At 38.3% G+C, this 21,353-nt stretch overlaps 1 long non-coding RNA gene across 1 annotated transcript; it reads left to right on the forward strand.

The window, feature by feature from the left end:
• Positions 1–19,217: 19,217 nt before the first annotated feature.
• On the forward strand, positions 19,218–21,064 carry LOC137867511 (uncharacterized). The gene is made up of 6 exons (XR_011102180.1): positions 19,218–19,517; positions 20,014–20,079; positions 20,191–20,224; positions 20,314–20,482; positions 20,599–20,720; positions 20,986–21,064. It is a non-coding gene; the product is annotated as an uncharacterized lncRNA (long non-coding RNA).
• Positions 21,065–21,353: the final 289 nt, after the last annotated feature.

The following is a 21,353-nucleotide window of genomic DNA, read 5'->3' on the forward strand; positions in this document are numbered from 1 at the left end:
AAAAAAAAAATCCTCTCATTGGGAGGTAGTTGTATAGCTGGCTAAAGGGATTTTTCATGTAAAAGAAGGTTTTTTAAAGCTTGTTTCATAAATTTGTACGATTGAATTTGTGCTCATTCAAGATAGGAATCAAGGGCTGAATGCCTTTAAGAAAGTTCATTATTTTTCATAAGATTCTTTGTATCCATGCCACCAAATTGGGAATAAATACAAAATTCGGTATTGGCTATTGGACAATTTTTTTTATTGTAAACGTTATACTGTAGTATCAAGAATTTCACAATTGGGGCCTCCCTAGTAATATTACAGCATTGGTTACTGTGTGATCACTACATACAGTACAGACAGTTGCATATAAGCCATTTATACATCAACCATTGCCTACAAATTGGGAGAGCATTTTAACAGTTCATGAAAGTAGTTTAGCTTTTTAATTCATGCTAAATCACATGTTAACTATCAGAAATTCCTTTGGTTTCACCCCACAAACAAAACGCACCAGACTTTACTTTGAACCGGACCAAAACTCTCTTTTTCTCTTTTCGTTATCTTTTCTCTATAACAAACCACACTAAACGGGCAAATGCACCAGAGTTTGATTGAACTGAACCAAACAGGTTAGGTGTGTAAGCAGTCACCAGATCTCAACCTGCTTGCGGGTGCACCTCAAAAATAATCCATCTGTTTTTCATTTATCCAATATATTTGGTTGGTGGCGGGTGTCAAGACAAGACACTGTCAGTCTGTTTGTTTGCTTTGACCGGTGCAATTCATTACATTTACGCTTTGCTTTACTCTTCCTCCTCTGTCGTTGCGTTTGCTCTGTAGTGTCCTGTGCAACCTCCCTGTAATAAAACACTTTATAAATAAATTATTTTTGAGCTTTGAGGGGTCAGCTGTTTCAAAAGGACTGACATTCTCTGATAAAACTACCACAACTCCTATTACATTTTTTGATCCACATGCAAAAAGATTCTTAGATTTTTACAATCTTGAATCTGAACCACAAGTTTATGGACTAGGCATCTTGATCGCAGCTCCTGCACCTGCATCTTTCTCTCTCTGCTTTATCCAAAAAACATTCCTCAAAGCTGTCTTCTCAGCAGTATATTTCAAATACCGTGCCTCATCTCTCACTACCCTCCAACTACATGTCAGGGATTCATGACTCCTGCTGTTGGTTTTTATTCAAAGACAACTGATCCCTGAAATTCCAGTGACTCCCCTGACTCGCTCTGCAAGCCCACTTCACCGATAAGCTCACCCGAGATGGCTTGAAAGGGGCCTGCCTTGCTCTAGGGACCCCCATACCAGCTGGAGTTACATGGAGCCAGCGGGCAAGCTTTACCACTGCCTCCCTTTGTTTGTGAAGCGGCAGGCTTCACTGCACTGCAATGTACATGTCTGTGCATGTGGGCTTTTGGAAGAACACATTTATTGATTTGAAAAGGAACTGTTGAGAGCAGTACTAATAATTTAGTACTGAGGGATTTGGTGGTCTTTGAGAAACTTTAATGGAAGGATGGGACATTTCGCAGTTGCTTTGATTATGTATATGTATTTGAGGGTGTTCCCTTTGTGGGTGGTGGTGCCAATGGGGCCAAAATGAAAATGCTAATAACTTTTTAATTGCACAATGAAGGCATGGTAAAAGTCATCCTCTCTCTTTCTGGAAATTGGCAGTGACAGCAGTGAGTGAGAGAATGAGCTCACAGTGAGCAGAAGGCAGAGGCTTAATCCTCGATAAGATCTTAATGACATTGTACTGCAGAGATACTTTGTCTCCCATGACCCCAATATACACAAGTGCTAATCATCCAACTAATGATCTTTGTTCTGTGGAAATAACAACTCTTGGCTTTTGTTGTTTCTTACACATACAAAAAAGCAAGCATAATGATTAAATGCAGTGGCACATGTGCCGTTATGTTCTTTCTGGGGCATTGTTGTGATGATGAATTTTATCTCAGAGCAATTTACAGTAGCCATTTGGATTCCAGGGAGGGCCTATTAGCTAAACTCACATCCAGAGAATATTCAAGGTCTTCTACTGGCACACATCCACCCACTGTGTCTATGCCCTGAATCACAAGAGGGGATGGTATGCCACACTGGAGATATTTACTCGTTCTCTTTAACATCTGCGAAGCACAAAACTTTTTTTATTTATATATTTATGTATTTTTTTTAAATCACCCATGAAATTTTCTCTGTGAATTTCCTGTTAAACCTCAGAAAGGATTTAATGAGGTAAAAATACTGGCACTTGATGCAATGAGCAGGTAATAGAGTGACTAATTTTTCATTCAGAAACAATTTATTTTTGCAAATAAATAAATCATGCACTTTGGAGTGCTGCAGTTTCTTTTATCATTGTTCATTTAATCATTCTTCTGTTAAATATTATTTTCTTTCTCCCACAATACACACAGAACAATGTGCCTTACCCAATAAGACTGCAGCATCATCAGCATCATTAAAGTGTCTCTATGTTCAAAATCCGCTGGAAATCTATTACAAATGGGGACAAGTCAATACAGAGGATGCCGTTTCATTCTGCAATCATACTTGTAATTTTCAAGAACTAATTTTGGCTGATTGCTGTTAAACATACTGAGAAGCGTGAGGGTAAAGGCTGAGGGTGGCTGATGAAGCAGATCCCTGGGGCAGGTGAAGTAGGAGATTGATTAGTTTCTGAACTTCTGGGAGGATGAGTGAGTGAAGTAATTAAAATATTCTCTGTGCGTCTCAGAAACAAAGTAGTAGTGTTGGCTGTTGTTAAATTTCAATAACAATGTGGTTGTACAACAATACATCTAATTTACATTACTCTAAGAAAAATGCTTAAAATCTAAAAACTGGCATTAATGATTTCACAATGGTGTCTAAAAAGGCAAAATAAAAATGAGTTCAGTTCTTTTCATCAACTTTGCCTCTCCCGACTATTTTCTTCTTTGCGTGTCAGAATAATGATGAATCATCTGTGCACTGCTTTCCCTTAGTAGGTGTAAACTCAGCTATCGCATGTGTCCATAGGCTATTTGAAATGTGGGTTATGCATTCAAATAAATAATTTCTTATCGAGGTGTATTACACAATGAGGCGCTGTGAGACCTCTGGGTTTAAAGGGTCCTCTCAAAACAGTTTCAACTCTCTGTTTAATGCAGAAGAAAAGAAAAGCAGATTGTCAGTCTCCTTGCAAAGTGGATGATGCTATTCTAGAACCAGTACAGCATTGGCAGTTTCAAAGCTGTTTTCTACAACAAACTTATTTAAAAAGTGGTATAAATACACATTAGAAAGACTTTTTTGTCAAAGCCGCCAAGATCCTGTTTTTTTTTTTTATATGTGTAGCTTAGGTTATGACAGAGCTTTGTTTCAATGCCGTTATATGACCCGTTTGGAGAAACAGACACGACAAGAGAAAGAGAAGGAGCAGTGATGAGGGGTGGAAGGTTTGTAGACGTGCAAATCAATCAATTTCTGGATTCACATTGTTTCATTTATATATCTGTAGTCACTAACTATGCAATTTGTTTACTTTTTTCTACACTAAGCAATTGCATTACCATACACCTGTGACGTTCAGTGATTATTATGACTGTTTTCAACCAGCTGTTGCATTCAGTTCAGTAAAAAACTTGGCCTATAAGGTTTATAAAATGAATACTTCAGCAGCGACCTATTTGCAACAGTTACCACATGATGATTGTTTATGTGGCTTTTACTGTCTGCTGAGGACGTAATGTATTGTGGGCCATGGCTAAGCTTGCCATAGCGACAACCTGGCAGCGTATGTCAGTTGTTTTCATACAACATTCACTAAGTATTAAAGCAAGATTGGACGTTCTTATGGTCATGCTTAGGCAATTCAGAGCCCTTGGCTACAGTTAGCATGTTTACTTTATAAAAACTATACTAAAACCAAAATGTTTCTCTACAGTCGTTCTGTAATCTTACTCAGTGTTTTTGTGAATATATGAAAACACATTTTGTTTGCCCATTGTTACATGTTTTGTCTACATATCTGGCATTTGGAATATGAGCTGGTACTTGACATTGTGGAGGATCCATGCAAAGAGTACCATTAGACTGCCAAGAGAGATGTGTTCAGGACCTCTCCAGGCTGACTTGCCCATTCCACCTTTAATAAATCCAGCAGCATGTGTACATTATATCCACATATGGCAAACTGCCTTGTAGGTCCCCTTGGCTCTGTGCTGCAGTTAAAACCCATTAGCTTGTAAGTAAAGCTAACACTCAAATATTCACTCATCGCACGAGGCTGTCGCTATTCTCTGACCATGTTAACTCTTTTAAGAATTCAGAGGAAATCGACTGGTCTTGAATTTTCTTGGGAGAGATTGGAGCTTTTATAAATGTCCCAATATGTTCTCTTGGCACCACTCTGGGCCGTACCTGCTGCACTTAAAGGCAATACATCTCACTCCGTTACAGCTTTAATACCAACAAAGTTTTAAGTTTATGACTTGATGCGTCTGTCTCATTAAGTGATATCTATTTACGTATTTTCTTTTTACTTTAAGGCCAAGCTCCTTGTCCTTGAGGGAATGTTGTTGAATTACCATCTGCATCCATCATCTGGTGTTCAATCCCTCGTTCTCCTGCTCCCTTCCCCTGCAGACTCCCTTGCAGTGACCTTACTCTTTGCATTATGGGTAAAATACTGCTAGAGCTTAAATCAAGACTATTCCAGTAACCCCTGAGGTAGAGTCTGTTAGAGATGCAATTAATCAGCTTGCAGATCCTCCATGCAACACATTCACATCAGAGTGAAGCAGATTCCAGACAGCTCTGATAAATAAAGAAGGAAATCTAAGGAAAGATAGAGACTGAAGTATTTGTTAAAACGCAGCACTTTGAATCAAGGAGAACTTTAAACCAGGGTCCATTCAAAAGCCCTTATTCGGCATTTGCGGTGAAGGAAGGCTTGATATATGTTCGGTGAAAAGGGCTAAATCAAGGAATGAACACTATCAAACAAGGAAGCTGCAAGATCACAATCAAAAGCACTCCTGTCACTTTCAAAGGATGATTTATGACAGAATTAACAAGGCAGAGAAAGAGATACAAAAGGACAGAGAAAGAAGTACATTGTGTATTTGAGTGAGACGCAGCCAGACAGAAAGAGTGAGACGCAGAGACATAAAGAGAGGGAGAGGAGGAATTTGCTGTAAAACATCAGATTTAATACTTTTTGATATTGCAGCACTGACAGGTTCCACGACTGCCTCACCTGCTTCCATTTTGTCATGTCATTGTAATTTCATTTCTGGTAGTCTCAAAAGACCCAGGGACATTTTAACTTTCTTTAATATGACAGATGTCCAATAATTTCACATTTAATCTCTGCCCCGAGGGTGTGAAGTATGCGAGGTAGCAATCTGATGCCTCTGTAATCAGTGAGATGGTGGATTTCTGGTGATTCTGAAATTGGATACTTACTCATCCAAATTCACTGTCCTCATTAGAATGGAGTTTGGCTGGGGCTCAATTTCTTTCTCTCTCTTGAGTCCTGTCTTTTCTGAAAGGTGAATAAAGCACTGGAACTGTGCACCCAGAAAAGAGTTGAATGTTGCGATGTTGCCGTTGTCTAAACATAAATAGCATTTGGTTGCTTCAATTAGACTTTTATTGTACTATTTTTAATTTGAGTGAATGTATGTGTGCGAGGGAGAGAGAAAGAGCAGAGGCGGGGAAGCTGATGGAAAAGATGATTGAGCAAATCAAAAATGATATTGGCCTGGTAGAATCTCCGCTATACTCTATTGCTCGATTACATTCACATTCACTTTTTACAATTCTCCTTCAGCTGCAAATTAGTATTCTCACTGGATCTGCAACACAAGGGTGAAATTATAATCATGTTACTTCAATTAAAACCATGTTGCTTTGGGAACCACCTTTGAACATCTCATTCCAGTCATTTCTGCACCTTAACACTCTCAGTCTTCTATGTGACACAAAATGAACAGCCTAATTATAAAGTAGAAGAAGACACTTGATACATGTTTAACTTAAATAACATTCTTATATCCATGAAAATGTAAGACATTTTTAGTAATATAAAATATTAAAGGATTTTGCTTCTAAAATATGAATTATAAAACGTATACATTCTACATTTCCTGGTTCCGACATGACTTCAAATTTCAGGTTGATGTGTAAAAGTACAAAGGTTATACAGTTATACATCATGCTTTTTTGTGCAAAACCTCTCCAAAATGTGTTTTTCAATAGATAATCTGTTTGAGCTACAAACATATACATTAGTACTAACAATCAGAAAATGAGATGCATAGAAATTTATGTGTCCAAAAATCTATCTGGAGTGTATCCAAACAACAATGTGAAGCAGATTGTCCATTTGCAGCATTGCACTTTGTTTGGGTAAAGCATGCTGCATGCACAGAGCCAACTGACCTTCAAGATCGTATTCTGTATTGTAAAGGGGTTTTGAGCAGCAGAAAAACATTGCTTGTTCATTCACAAAAATATCTTCTATGCCGGCCTCCATACAACGCGGAGCACTGGAGAAAGGGGTTAATGATTTATTGATGTAAAGATTCATATTTTCTTCCTTGCAAGAATATGCCTCATTGAATGTATCTTTTTCCATCTGTTATATAGTTTTTTTTCTTCCTGCAGCTCTTGAAGCCCCTAGGTTAATTTGATTTTTTGTTGTGTTTGATTGATGTTCCCCATCATCATCCCTTGCAATATATGATAACTCTGCACCAGGTACATTGTTAAGATGACTCAGTACAAATGGGAGAACACAGTAGGCAGAAGCCCAAGACAGGGGCGTGATTTATTGGGTACAAGTAGAATGCACTGTAAACCAGAGGAGAGGGAACTTTTTAATGGATTCTCCGTGAAAGACAAACAACTGGAAGTGTTCCTGTTCATCTTATTGAATGGATTTGGGGCCTCTGGCACCCGCCAGGTGAGCTGTCAGAACTTTAACAAGCTTAGTGGTTTACAACGCTTTTCTTGACTCTTCTACTTTCATTTTCTCTTCTTCTACTCTTTTTTTTTGCCCAATAAAATGACTAATTTCCTATTGTCAGATTTATTATGTCGCCTAGTTGGCTGCCTGGCCACATAAAGCCTCTGTCAATCTCATTGTGCTGGCACAGACAGAGCAACAGCAGTCAGTATAAAGTGGCCTTAGCCCAGCCGAGGAAAATCAATAACAATATATTTGCGGTAGATGTCAAATATGAGTTTAATGAAAAATGTCCTATTTGTGAGAAGGTTACATTTTCTTCTAATGTGTGCTTGACCACTGACTGATTGTATTCTCATGTATTTCAATTTGGTTGGGAGACGAGAAAAAACAAGAAGTGCGGTTCAGTTGTTGCCTTGCTGACCTGCACTATACTTTTTTTTTTCTATAAATGTAGTGGTTGATCTTTTGAGTTAACGTCTTCAATAAATCCTGACAAATGCATCCACTAAATCTGGTGTTGAGGTTTTCCCGTGCAGTTTTGGCGTTCTAAATGCTTTCTGAAGAAGTCTTCAGCGCTGTGTCACAAGGAAAAATTATGAGAAAAATACACACAACTATCACTACAAGACTTTTCATCACTTATCCCCAGGGTAAGAAAAAGATCAACAGTGGAGTGAAAAAAATAAATTTCCTCTGTTAAAAATGACTTTCTGTAGCACAAGCCCACAAGGATTTCTTTCAGATATAAAATAAAGCTTTGCAGCATCAGCACAGGGTGATGAAATAAATCATGTGGAAGCACTGGCAGATGTTTTGAAAGGGGCAAGATTATTAGAAATTGGCATATTTAGAATTACATATTGATATCAGTCCCATAAACAAATAGTGGATGAATAAATACACAAATAAAAATGGAAACTTTCACACATAGCAGCATGTCCTAAAATAGGAGTTGTTAATGGCAGCTGGCATGAAGCCAGTAAGTCTGCTGATTCTGGCCTGCTGAGCTGAGCCAGTGTTTGACACAAAAAGGTTCTGATCCCAGTATTTATCACCTGATGAGCCTGATATGTCCTACTTTGAGTTCAGCTGCTTCTCCAGGCTTCTCTCTGTTGTGCTTTTTGCATCAATCCGATTGAAAGAAACTAAAACATTTTTGGTGATCTGTCAATTTGTGGACAAGGCAGTTATTTTGAGTTGCAAAAGGAAAAGCAAAGAGGCCAGCAGGATTCAGTGGCAGATGAAAATACTGAATCAAACATGTACTGTTTGCGGCATGTTTGTTTGTTTTTGGTGAAGCTGGTTTATTTTTCAAAGCACTGAAAATTAGAGCAAACACTGTTGATGCCACTGACAAAAGCTGGCAGTATCAAGCATGTATGCTGGAAAAGTGGCTAGCTAGCAAGCTCTAATCGTGTTCCAGTGATGTGTGGGTAATTTAGATGAATGGAGTGTATTTATACTCAGATTTTTCCTGAGTACCACTGTTTACATGTACAACAAACATGAGATCAGATTGAAGTGTTTGTATTTATATTGCTGAATTGTATACAACATTAATCTCACTTATTTAACCCGTCCTGCAATGTCTCGTGTATTTCATTATTTGACACCATCTGGCTGTTCACCACTCAAGGTCCAAGCCTTTGCTGTTATGGTTTCCAAACCCCCCCTCTTTACTGGACACACTCAGTCAGTCTACTCCATACTAAAAACACTCTTCTAAAGGTAAATTACATTTTGTTTTTTCTGGTTATATATGATATTTCCCCCCTTTGCCGGTTTATGTTTAGTATATTATTCCATATTTAAATTTTGACTGATCTGCCCCCAAAAAATTAAGTTAACAAAATAAGATAATACAATAGGGGCTACTTTTTTCAAATATTCTTAGTATTACAGTTTTTTATATATTTATATTTTGCCTTTTGAGCCAAGTAAAGAACAACACAAAGAGCTACCCACTGTGAAACCTGGCAACATCATGTACATGATGAGTTTACAAGGAGAATAGGAGCCATTATTATCCTCCATCTGTGACATCTGTGGCATGTCATCTGTGTGACATGCTCCTGGATATGATATTATGGCTCATCTCTCCATTTGCCTTTTGCTTGCTGATGCAATGCCATTTGCTAGGAGCTCAGAGAAACAACAACATTCACTATAACATAATTGATATGCCTATTTGTTTTCTCTTCCCTACACTGTCACGTTGTTAAATGTCCTCCTTAATTTAAAACCAGCTTCATATGAAGGCTCACAGTCACCTACTGTTGGTAGTTTACAACATTATCCGGTTGTTATTCTTCTCCCCGCCCACATGAAATCAAGCTAACAGTAGCTTAGAAACCTCATCCCACACACTGACCAACAACACACATCATGCTGTCCATACGCCTGTGAGACTGTGAGGGTCCACTGTGACCAAGAAATACACTGTGTGTTCTTTTATTTCCTTTGTATACAAATAATGCCTTAACAAAGACTTATGTCAGCCTTGTTTTGAGATTACAGTAATTCAGAGCTGTTGTTTATTACAGTATGTCTAGATAAGCAAATAGTAGCAAAAAGTGTCAATGAATTCTAAATATACCAACGTCAGGTCAACCTTTTGTTTACATTTGGATTTAAACAAATTTAGTTATTCTCATTGGCAAATAAAACCAATAAGAAATGCATTTAAACGTGTAAAACAATAGTAATAAAACATGCCTGACTTCAACTCCATAATTTATTTTTGCCCGAGTCCAGTTTATTTGAGTTTTAGTAATCTTGCCCATTTCTTTCATTGAGGAAAAGCTGCACTGAAATTGTGCAGGTGATTGACTGTGGAGGCCCTGCTCTACAAAAGGTACTTAGAAAATCCACATATGAAGAGGTTCTGTACAGAAGCCCAACATTGTGATCATTCAATTACTGCTAAGTTCAGTTCAGTTTCACCAAAGCTCTCTGTTTTGTCATAATAGGTGGTTTTCTGTGAGCAAAAATATAGAAGAAATCACAAGTATTGCTATGTTCACAAATAGAGAGACAACCGGGAAGGTCTAAAGAAAAGGCTAAGTGTATCACTGCCGGGCTCATTGTAAATGTTGTAATTGTCTCTTTCCAATCACCGCTGAATAGTGTTTTTTCTTTATCAAGGTTAATGGAAAAACTTTTGACTCTTTACTTGTGTAAGGAGACCTGTTTAAGATAAAGGCACTTTGTTGCTCAAAGATATTACGAGTACATTCGGTGATGGAGTAATTGCTCTATTAAAATAGCCCTTGGGTAAGCAAGGTAACACAAAATTGCAACAGGGTTCAGCAAATATATACTTTATGTGCTTAGGCTACACTGCTGCATTGTACGTGATTGCATTAGTGTTGAGTTCAGTTCAGTGTTTGTGTCAGTGGTTGCCTCTGTGCATGCACTTTATCTCCAATTGTGTGTTTATTTGTTGTATTATTATTTATTTGTGTCTATGCTATGTATTCTGACATCTGAGACATATAGTGAGCAAATAGCATTTTCTCTGTCACTGTTCACTAGCTATTGCATATTAAGGAGTATAACGGACATCTCATTTTATTCATACTATTAATGTACAAATCCAGTCAAGCACAGATTCATTTAAAAAAAAAAAAGAAAACCTTATTTTTTCATTGTGTTGCCAACTTCTTCAAGGGTATAATATATGTGTGATGAATGATAGTCTGATTGATTTTAGAAGTTTAATAATCTTTGCTGTCAGGGTATAAATATGAACCAGTATCACAAAATGTCAAACTGGTTCAAATTAGATGCCTGTATATCTACACAAGGAGCACATATTTCTTTGAGTTTGGATGTTTACCACATGCTCTAGTTTCCTCCCACAGTCTAAAGATATGAAGGTTAGCCCTTGAACTTCAGTGACAGTGGATACGTTGTTTTGATTGTTGATATGCTCGAAACCCCCATGACAATGAGTTATGTGATTCTTTTAAAAAAATGGATGGATAGAATCCTGTCATGAACTGAAGTGTTGAACAAGTGGAAATGGTGTCTTATTAGTTGAACTAGATGAAAAATCAAGGGTCAAAAGTCAACAAAGTTCATCCTTTTGAAATATCTGTATGAAATGTCATTGCAATCAATCAATCTGAAAAAACCTGTTGGGCCAATGGGCTGACAGATAGAAGAACCAATAATGGCATCTCTTGAACCACATTGCGAGCAAAACTAAAAAATTAAGCGATAGGCGTTTTCATTGTCAGGTGTTTACAAGACAACCTGGCTTTACAATGTCGAGCCTTCTGAACACACATTCGGGTTGTTCCATATGAAGGTCTAAGACAATTTTAAATTGGACTAGCTCACAGAACTGGAACTGGGTTGGCATTGTATGTTGATGACATGGCATCCTTAGTGCGAGCGGTACTTATGGAGAAAAGAGGTTCCCTCATACATATCGAGTAGCTGCCATTTGCCCCCTTGGTTTTCATGAATCAGAGGTTATGTTAGTTTCTTCAATGGAAAATACAAGTCATTATTTATTATGAAAAAATGAAACTAATGAAGGATACACGACCTTTTAGAAAATGTCTCATTTAACGTAATGAGCTCATTTAGGTTGGTTTTGAAAGCTATTTTTCCAATGAGTCTCCGATTCTGAAAAACAACAAAAGAAAGAAAGTGGATAACTATCACAACACTGAGTACTCAGTAACGTATAACTGCTCTGAAAACAAAATTGTGTCTCACTATAATCACAAACACTGATTGGGTTGGAAATATGCTACAAGCCTAAGATACAGCAATAGAAGGGGGAAAAAAATAGTAAAATGAGATAAAGAATGGAGGCTATACTAGATGAAGATTTCTCTTGAAATGTATGAAAAAAAATGCTGCAAAGTATTTGGACTACAAAATGTACAATGAAGGACAATAGAAGAGAATAAAAAACACAATATGTTGCTCCATGTAGTGTTCATTTTTATAAGCCATCCATTGTGAGTCTTACAATGTTGTAAAAGCACAATGCTAAATAGGTGGAGTACTGTTTTAAGCATACAGTAGCATTGGTGCAAAGGTTTGCACTATCTCAGCTTGTGTAATTAATCAAATCTTAATTTCAATTAGGATTTTGGCTTCAAACAATTATGAAAACAAGATAATCGACATGAAACGATAATTATGCCACATACAGTTTTGCAATGACACTCGTTTGTCTCGTTATAAATCCAGCACATCCATTTCATTTATAGCGGTGAGTTTTCGTGGTGGGTCAGGGGAGGCTGCTCATTGTGGGAGGATTCCCTTGTGGAAACTTTCCCAGACAATGGCTCTAGGTTGTCTTGACAGTGTGTGGCTAGTATTGTTTTCATCTTGTGAGTCTTTTTGTGTGTGTGTGTGTGTGTGTGTGTGTGTGTGTGTGTGTGTGTGTGTGTGTGTGTGTCATTATGGAAAAACGGGCCATTGTTGCGTTACATTCATCATTTTCAGCCTTCTTTCCTTTCATCTCTGTAGTCCAAATGTAACCTGAATATGCTGACAGATTGCACCTTCTGCCGTTGTGAATGTAAAAAGCCTGGAGGCCAAAGCAGACTTAACCGGTGTTTAACATTCTATTGCTGGGAGTTAACTGCGTGAATTATGCATAGGTGCAGTAGCAGCAAAACTTGTGTTTACAAGAGCAATTATCATCCCAGAACCCCATATGTCCCTGGAGCTTGAACCACTTTTCAGAAAAAAAACTTCAATGCAAATTTGTGGATTTAAATGCAAGTTTAAATATGGTAAAATTCTCACCATCCTATGGTACGGTGCATCCACACGTGTTTTCACTTATTGGCTGATTAGAGATCTTCTTAAAATAGTGCAGACATGTACGGACCATGTTCTGACTCCTAAACAACAACACATTTTTAATTCCTTCCACTACACCAGTAGTTCTCATGCATGACAGGTGGGGCGCATGCCTGGGGAGGAAATGCGATGTGAAACTAAAGTTTTGATAGCAGAATATTTTTTCACGGCAGAACAGTAAACAAATTGTGCTATGACAATATCAATGGTGTTCATTCAGATGGATGGACAGAGTCTGTAGGGCTCAACAATAAAAAATGACCAGGGCAGGGAAAATAGCCATTTTGGGCTAGTAAATCTAGTAAATGACCTGCCAGATCGAGCAAGTGGTAAAAAAGAATAAATCGCATTGTTTTTTCCAGAGCTTATGATAGAAGTAGCTAAGGATTCAGTTATCTCACTTCCTTCTCATCTCTGTCGCACACGCAGTAACCTTGAGGCATTGCAAGAAAATGGTGCCAGCTAGAGACTGTTGGAAGTTGAAGCTCAAGCGAGCATTTCCAGCATGTTTAGTTGGGTGGCGTTACTGGATGTAGGTGAAACTCCATTACTAATGTAATGATTAAACATGACATTAACTTGTTGTAATTTGTTAACCACTAATAATTTAAACATTTGCAATGGGAAAAGTAAAACTTGACTTTGGACAAGAAGATTTCTGACCCATGTGCCCAACCAGGCAAGTGAAAGAAAATAGTAACGTTGAACCCTCCCTCTCCTTCACCTCAGGCTGCACTCTGATTGGCTGATTCACCTGAAGCATCTCAGTGAATTTTGGTCGCATTCCATTCTGCTCTCTTAGCGTTACTTACGCTGTAATGATATTGAAATTGCTTACATTTTAATGTATATCATATGTCAGTATACAACCTTGAATGTGAAGATAGCATAGATTTGTTTGAGCTTTTTGTATATAGAGTAGAGGTATAGAGGTTCAGAAATGTGTTTACATGCTTTATGAACACAATATTGCTCAATGATAACTGATGACATAGTCTGTACACAACCTGTAACAAGGGACACGAGAGCTATTGTTTCATGTTGCCATCCAGTGATCGGCACCACACTGATTAGATGGCAGCACATTGTGTGTGTTCCTTACACTGGCATCAGTGGCAGGCAATAACAGAGATTGATAGCAGAGTTACGACGGCCATTTGGAGCCTTGATCTATGGCGAACGGATCTCAAGGGATGAAGCCATCCCAGCTACACTCAGCTGCCCAGGGCCGGTGGTCACAGTAATCGAGAGGAGATGTATTTATAAAGTGCCCTGCTCAGCAACCCTGCTCATTCCAGTAAATCTGAGGGGGAGCTGAAAGGGAAAATGTCACAACCCAAGGACACTACAAGGATCTAACTCTGCCGTTGCCAGCAGGTAATTGGGGTGTCAGTGTGTTCCAGTCCCAGAATGCATTTCCTGCTATCACACCTTTTGGCTGTTAGCTAGCATAGTACCTTCCTGCCAGTATAGTGATTAAGAGACAGTCGGAGGAGAATAGAGACAGACAAAATACAGAAAAGCTAAAAAAAAGTGATACTTTAATGAGATGCACAATGTTAGCTTTGATAAGTTATTAAAAAATGTGATACTTGACATTACATACACACTAATATTTTGTACATTACATACCTGAATTTTGATGTTAAACAATACAAAAAATATAATAATGAGTGAATCAAAATAACAGTGTCTTCATTAGAAGTAGCTTTTAGGCCAAATATTTATGAATGTTTCAGCAAACTAAATGTTAGTTATTTGTCACAGCTGTCCCGCAGCCCTTGCTCTTTTTACTTGCTTAGCTTATTGCTTGCCTTTAGCAGCAAACACAAATCTCACATGGAGGTATTGATTGGGGCTTATGACAAAATCTATATGAAATACATTGAGGTATTAAAAGGCAAGCAAGGGAAAAGTAATTCAATGACCTGCTGTAGGATGAGAAAGTAAAAGAATCTCTTACTGATTGCCTGACGGTGAATTCCCCACTGCATTCCCACGATTAACACAGATGCTGTGGCACATCTCATAATATGCCGAAATACTGAAAACCACAATTTCTTATTCATACACATGAGTGCTGAGAATTGATGGTAAATTATGAACTTGTTCCACGAAGTTACAGGCCAAGATAAAACGGATTTGCAGTAATTGTTCAAAAGATGCTACAATGAACTGACATGGCGGTTATGCTGGCACTAGTATCAGAGCAAATCCATGGGGAAACACTAATGTGTTGTAGATGTTACACAGATGTCCTTTGAATTAACTAATTAGAACGAAAGGGTAAGAATAATGATGTATGCCCAGATGTGCTTAAAACATCCATGTCTCTTCATCCCTGGCCCAAATGCAAGGCTGCCACTTTTAACTTGCATGGCTGATGGAGATCAAACAGATACTGATGTGCAAATGAGGACAAGAATCTACCATGTCGATGTAAGAGAGAGAGCGAGAGTTGACTGTGTTGATATTGCGCACTGTAAAGGCTGTGTTGCCATCCCACCAACAGCAGTATGGCATTTCATACCAGCTTTCTTCCTCATGGAATCGGACACTTTAAATTAAAAATCTTTCATATTCAGAAAACAAATCCCCTTTTCACCCCCCTCATAGAGCATCCCTTTCCAGATAAATGCAGATTTAATTTATCTACACATCTTAACGAGTATATGATAGCCACTGAACTTCACGGAAAACATCTCCACAGAAAATCGGCTACAGAAGCATACGTTAACAGTGGACAAATGAAACAACAACAAATATTTTAAACAATACAAAATACAACTGTAGCATGTAAGCTATGATGGCACAGAGTCAATCGAAGATTTGGTATTTTGTGACAATTTAGTCACAATTTTGATTATTTCGATTCAATCAGCTTTCGATTTCAAAGTCAAAGTCAAAAGCGGGCTTGGCGATTCTTGAGTATTTTTTATTCTCACCATCCCCACCTGCGTGCGCGCGCCCGAAGGGAAAAAAACAGCACCACTTCAAAGACGCCACAGCATAGCTTACCGGTAGCCAGCAGCTGCACTTTGATACACCACGGCCACTGCCGTAGACGGGAATGACGGAGAAACAACAATCTCGAAAATCCTCCCTTTTTCTCCTGTGTGGCAACATTTTGCCTTCCCCGTAAATTATGTAAACAATAAACGCTTCATCACGCTATCTCCACCAAGTAATGTCCGTCAGTCTGTCAGTAATCGGACTAAAATGTATTAATGTTCAGAATGTAAAATGCAGCTCCTTTACATGTATTCCCACAAATGGGCAAAGTGTGCTTCTGGGTATTTTAGTTGATGGGAATCAGTACGTAGCGTGATCAACCTTCAAACCGGATAAGTCTTTTTTTCCGTAGTTGTTCACAATCCCTGGAGACAGACTTAGTGGTGCACCGAAACGCTCAATCCTTAGTGATAAGCAACATGATATACATATACAAGGTATCCCCACCCAGTTACCATTATGCTCCATTTACTGGGCAGAATACTTGCCGTTTATATAATTCAAGTCTGAATGAAACCAACAGAAGGATCCAATTACTGTATGACTGTACTGAATTCAGGTTGTGGCTGGTGAAGAGGCTCCATGTTTGCTATTCAGCAGAAAAACAGCACTGACAAGTCAATCAGTCTTGTCAGACATTCAGGTTTGCAAACAAAAGGGATATTTAATTAGTGCCAGATGTTCATTGGGTTTTGTTAATATGTGAATTGGTGATTTCATTATTTAGCATTTCTCCTGCATCCCTTTGAATGAAATTGTAACAAAATAAAAACTGTGAATATGAAAGACAACAGCTTTATGATTAGAAAACAAAAATGAGCAGCTAAATTACTTCATGGTAGACTGAGACAGCGTGGTTTCATTTACTTAAGATTTCTTTCGCTCCACAATTCAAAAGCTTGTGTTTTCCCTGAGTACCACAAGATGAATGCCGCTGATTGCCCAGGGCTGTTGATAAGAGCCATGCTCAACCAGAAATCACAATCAATTTTAAATTATATCCTCTTGTTGCTGACAAAGCAAATCCCAAGTAAGTGTTGGTGTGTTTAAACTAAATCACAGCCACTGGCTATGAGAAGGTCATAGTGGTGTTCAAGGTGCTCATGTTCTTCAGTTCTTCAGCAGACATTCATAAGATTAACCTTTATTATAACAGTTAATGCATGGTCAAAACGCTGTTACTACATTTGACTTTAACAACAATTTCAGGGGAGGAGTTTGGAACAAGATAAATGGTCTCATCCAGAGCATGAAGTTATAAGGACGTTAAAGTAAAAAGAAATTCCAGAACGACACACACACCCCTCTGGCTCCAGAGCTTTTATATCACTCCAGTCAAGACTACAATCCAGCTGAAATTGAACTCAGATATGTGCCTGTGCACATGTCCCTAGTGTGAACTTAACACAGCACAGTTAATATTGCTGGTGGGGTTAAAGTCATGCATTTGGTCAAAGCATATCCAGAGCGGTTAACCTGGCTGATAGTGTAGAATAACTGATAATGAAGGAATTGCTGGACATGTACGTTGGCAAGGGCCTTTGTCAAATACAGGCTATATATGACTGTTTGAAAATTGTTTGTGGACTGAGTTGCTTGATGGGAATACATTTCATTTGTGGAGCTCTGTCAAGCATACAGTGCCGGAGATACACCTTCTTTCTATTTCTGTCTCAGATCATTAAATTCTGTTTTGGTCATGGTAGGAGCAGTTTATTGCCCTCACTTTCTCCTTAGGCTTCCTCAGATTGAAAGAGAAGTGGCATGCTGTTCTATATTGATTTTAATTAAGTGCTGTTACATGGCAATAGATAGTCCAGCATTAAACATACAGCATAAGGCAAAAAATATACCAATATGAACAAAGAACAGTATTACGAATGGCATTTTGAGAGGAAATGGAGCTGAAACCCTATCAAGACATTCCGCTGCTCGCTTCTGAGAGCTTTCATCCTACAAAACCTTCAGAGGGAACCCATTCTCAACCTGGAATTTCAGATTATTTCCTCCACCTACTAAAAGGTCCTTTGTGAAATTATTTGTGGCTCTGATGGCAAGACAAAAGTACACTTAGTAGTGCACTTACTTACAAATTATTATGTGAGGAGGTAGAAAGTACTTTAAGAGGCTGAAGAGCTTTCTCCAAATCTCTTCATACATTTAAGTTTAAACATCAATTGTCTGGTTACGTTGCATTTTTGTTGTTATATGCATTTTTAAACATTTGATTATGATATTTCTACCATGCTGGCAAATTACGTTACAATATTATTGGTATCAATACTGTAGTATTTCAATTATTGTACTATTGTTTGCCTTCACAAATAACTAGTTAGTACTAGTTGGTGCTTTCACACCTGTAGTGTTGGACATCTGGACCAAGGGAAAAGAATGATACAATGTCATATTTTAGTTCTTGTCATTTTCTTATCACTCTGACTTTTCACAAAAGAACCAAGAGGACAAGCCTTTTTTGACTACCAATGGGCTGATCAAAAATGCTCGTGTTTATACCACCCATTTAAAAACTCTTTAAACGCAAAACTCAGAGTCTATGTCATAGCAGGACTTCAGACTGCAACCAAAGTGGTCCAATTTTGTGTTTGTTAAAACTGTCATTCATGCAAGTGCATGATCATTATCATTGGAGCAGAGACATCAGCCACTGTCTATTCCTTTCCCACCTCCAAGTCTCAAAAGTGACTTGACAAGTGAGCCACCCAGGCGAAAAAAAAATGTACTTTTTTGTATTTAAAATATACTGACATTTTCAATAGTACATATACTATCAAAGAATTGTACTTTCTGTAAATATATAAAAAGCATACAAAAGTTACGCTTTCACCTATTTTCAAAATTCAACTTTTAACACACTTTAAAATAATTGTACTGTAGTATACTTTCAAGAAATATATTATAAAAAAATATACTTTAAGTGAAAGTTCTGTGCAATTACTTAAATGTACTTCTTTGAACTTTGTTTTCAAACATATTTTTTTATATTTCAAAATGTATGCTCTAAATTACCATTGAAACAAATGCACCGGATGCACATTTTTAAACTATTTTGATATCTTGCCGTTTTAGTACATCTTATTCATGCTTATATTTCAGTACATTATGTGTATATTTATTGAGGAAAATGTTAATTATTATTGATTATGTGTATTAGAAGAATGATGCACCGAAAGCCCCTTTATAACCTTTCCAATTGTTTAAATTATCAAAATTGTGACACGTGACTGAGCGTGGACTTGGCATTCTGATCAGATTCTGACCTACCGAGCAGGACCAAGTTATAAGGTAAGTCCAATCATTTGCCATCTTAAGTAACATGTTATTTTAGAAGTATTTGTTTTACGAAGACGGATATGGTTCTTTTGACAATTATATTTGAGAGGTTGGTGAATTTAGGTTAGCACGTGTCCGAGGATGCTGAATGGCCTGCTATGTGAGTTAGCACGAGCTAGCGGCTTTGGCGCCGGTTAGCATAGTTGCGCTGATTGTGAAATACTCTGGCTTCGTCGCGACGTTGCTTCCAAAGCAGAGGACCTTCGGTAGAGAACACTCTGCTCACCAAGCTGCTGCCGCTCAGGCTGCGTGCGTCAACAGCTAACTTCCACCATGTGGCTATAGTCACATCGTGGTTCGCTAGCACTTGCTATCTGGCTCAGCACTAGCTAGAAACACCGCGTGAAAGGTAACAACGCTGGTTGTAGTGCACTGCGGGGCTTGTCGCAACCCGCGCCTGATACTAGGCTTCGTTTCACGATGCCCCGAGGCGGAACGCCCTTCTGCTGCTCATGGTTATCTAGGCTATAGCCGGTTATGCTAATGCCGCTCAGGCTGCGTCATTTGCTAACACAGGCTACCTACATTTTAATCGGCTGGCACCTGCTGCTCGAGCTCGGCACGAGCTAAACTGCAGAGAGGTTTACACAATTGGTTGACATTACAGTATAAGTGGCTCGTTATACTGCGGTGGCCTGAAAAAATAAATAAAATAAATCCGATTTATTGCCAATTAATGTTATGGTTTCATATGCAGGGAATGCGATTTGGTGTATTGACAACGAAATATGGAATAATATACATTAAAATATGTACAATGCAAGATCAGGCAGACGCACCTCTGCAGCTGGTTATTTGTCATTCTGGTTGAAAACTAACCTTGTAATATTTTCCATTACTTTCAGGTACAACACTACGGGGCCGAATCAACAAAGTAGATCACGTCTTGTCCAGGCAACCTCTCAATGCAGGTGAGTAACATGACATATGATGGCATTGATAAGTTCTATATGAACTAAGCCATAGTTTTCTGCTGAAATGTTGGCTCTATCTTGACCTTGTTGTTTTTTTTTCTCCTTTAGGTAGAATATGTGAATGGGCGTATGGGAATGTAAGGTGTGTGGAAAATCAGTAGGAAGTAGGTATGAATTGCTTAAACATTGCAAGCTACAACAATAAAACATTTCTTTCACTGTTTTTTTCAGGTAAATGCAGAATTCATGCGTATAACCACTTTGGTCAAGCCATGTTCCTGGCACAGCTTGACAAATACACAGGCAACATAATGATGGTCGTCAGCAATAGAGGAGGAGCTGGAAGGAAGATCCGGCTCGTCATATTCATATGTGAATAATGTCTATCAATTCATAATAGGTAGGTAGAGATCTTCCAACTGTATATTGTGTTCCATTGGTTCTCTCATATACAGCACACCTTGGCTGGCAGCACAGTGACAGTTTAATCGATCACGCATGACCCTTTTTTGCCAGGAGCTGGCTGCCCTGGTGTTCACAAAGGAGGTCCTTCCACTGGTCCACCCTGACTGGGAAGTCTGGGAAAGTGGGACCTCCTAAAAGACAACTGGACGTTGCCAAAGTGCAGGCCAATACAGGTAGGTAATTTGAGTCGTATGTAGACAATTTAAGGCTTCTGTGATTTATAAAGCAGCAGGATCACATGTTCGTGGTAAACACACCACCAGTGATGAAATATGTTTGACCTGCACTGGTAGGAATATTAGCATATCATATTGATATAGTTCCTCAAGTTAATCCTGATTTACTGTTCAAAAAATAATATTGGTGTGTAGTCAAAATAGAAGAAAATGTTGTATGAATATGCTGTGTGACATCATCTCTCGTATCTTCTCTTAACAGACGCTGTTATTCAAGAGTTTCCGCAGACGAGAGCCTCGGCCGTGCGAGCGATCATCAGACGTAAGTGAACGAGCAGTTCAACCAAATGAAAGGAACATAACGTGGATCATGTTTGTGTTTCTATTTAGTGAGTGAGAGTCTGCAGCGGTGCAATTCTTTTTGATGGTTCAGGGTTCTTCTGTGTTTTAATCTGAATCATGGTCATTCTGTTTTGTTTAGTAATACATGTACCATGTAAACTTAAATCAGAACATGTTTTGCTCTCTTAAGTATATTTCTCTTATATTTCTCAAATGCATTATATTACAATTATTTGAAAGTGTTTAAAGTTTTAATTTGCAAATTGTTAGATTTACGATGTTGGTACA

This window comes from Cebidichthys violaceus, unplaced genomic scaffold (genome assembly GCF_023349555.1).
Source record: "Cebidichthys violaceus isolate CVI_PGR_0920_01 unplaced genomic scaffold, fCebVio1.0.p SCAF_9, whole genome shotgun sequence".
NCBI lineage: Eukaryota > Metazoa > Chordata > Actinopteri > Perciformes > Stichaeidae > Cebidichthys > Cebidichthys violaceus.